Source organism: Gossypium hirsutum, chromosome A11 (genome assembly GCF_007990345.1).
Source record: "Gossypium hirsutum isolate 1008001.06 chromosome A11, Gossypium_hirsutum_v2.1, whole genome shotgun sequence".
In the NCBI taxonomy this organism is placed as follows: Eukaryota; Viridiplantae; Streptophyta; class Magnoliopsida; order Malvales; family Malvaceae; genus Gossypium; species Gossypium hirsutum.
The window spans coordinates 59,949,530-59,951,356 of record NC_053434.1 but is presented as its reverse complement, the minus strand read 5'-3'; positions in this window follow the sequence as shown (position 1 = coordinate 59,951,356).

Genomic DNA, 1,827 nt, shown 5'->3' with positions numbered 1-1,827 from the left:
TAAGACAAGGGAGATGAAAGGGGGTAAGCATTTACATGCTTAGTAAGTTTGGATAACTGGAAAGTAAACTTACTGGTTATTTAGCATACAATCATAATAGATATTCATGCCAACATGCATAGTATAATTTCCCTATCACATACACTCGACCATCAAGTTAGTCTCAGGAAAATACATTATAACATTAGCCTTAGATGAGCTCATCAATTCAAGCATTTCCTTTCTCATGTCTCATTTTAAACCCGTTGAATTTCTCGGGATCTCAATGGATATCTCATTTACAGTCAAATCATGCAAGTAATTATTTTAAATACGCACTCCCATGAACCTTACTCTTACGATGGGATTACCAGTCGAGGCTTAATCCCCTATAATATAAACTCACAGAGCAATGTCGTGATTATCAGTCCAAGCTAAATCCCTTACAACGACATATACTCCTATGAGTTCGGATCTGAATTACCAGTCCAGGCTAAATTCAGATCCTAACCGGATTACCCGTCCGGGCTAAATCCATTTATTCTTCGGGAGGTTAGATCACTATAGGATTACCCATTCGGGCTAGGTCCTTTCTACCATTAATTCATTTTCGAGAAATCCATCATGTAACACCCCAAACCCGAAACCGACACCGGAGTCGAACACGAGGTGTTAACTGGCTTTAACCCCTTACAAAATTTATTTTCCAGACACTGCCCAATCTGTGTACTAGTCGTTTTAAAAATCATATCTTGAGTTTCGTAACTCGAAAATCAGTTTCGTAATTTTTCCCCGAAACTACACTCATGTGCCCATCTATGTAATTTTTTCTAGAATTTTTGGTCAGGCCAATTAGTACAGTTTATTAGTCAAAGTCTCCCAAGTTGCAGGGATCGACTACACTGACCTTTGCCCATTACGACTTGGATATCTCCCTGCACGGGGCTCCAATACTGATGCCGTTTGTTTCTATGAAAACTAGACTCAGAGAGGAATCTGTACATATATGGTACGACCCCTAATTATCTCTGGTTAATTTTTAATGAAATTCCAAAGTCGGAGCAGGGAATCCAGAAACCGTTCTGGCCCTGTCCCACAAAAATCTGATTATCACTTAATATACTGCCCATATGATCTTTTCGTTACTTCCTCATGAAAGCAGACTCATCGAGCTTCGATTACATAATTTATTCATCAATTAATTCCACTCCTACTATTTTTAGTGATTTTTCAATCTCATGACACTGCTGCTGCCAGCATCTGTTACGAAAGTAACTAGGTCCATTTCATGCCTACCCTTGATCCAACTCAATCGAACATTCGTGCCATTTTCGCATGGCTTAAAGTTTACATGCCAAAATTCAAACACAACGTAATAGCTTATACATGCCAAAATGTTCTTCTAAGCCAACTAAGAAGAAAATACCAAAACTTGCTATCCGGTGTGATGACTTCGATGACGGCCCGACCCCGCAAAATAGATGAGTCCAAGCAGCCTATAATGGGTGACAAGGAAACACCGGGTGAGTTTATAACTCAGTAAGTCATAAGCAATGCACTACTATACATCAATAACATTATCACAAGAGGAAACAAAATGGAATGAGACAATTTACTCCATCCATACCGAACCATACCATAGTTCCTCCAACCTATCGATTCAATTTCATACCAATTTATGTATTCACAATCCACCTACTCATCAATAGGATATTCGAGGCATTTTCATAAATCATTTTATTTTCGTTACAAACATACAACTAAACGGCCTTTCACCCATTCTATGATAAATTTTATGTACGTGACTTCAAGTATATTTGTCACATAGGTTCAACTTACCGAGCTCAA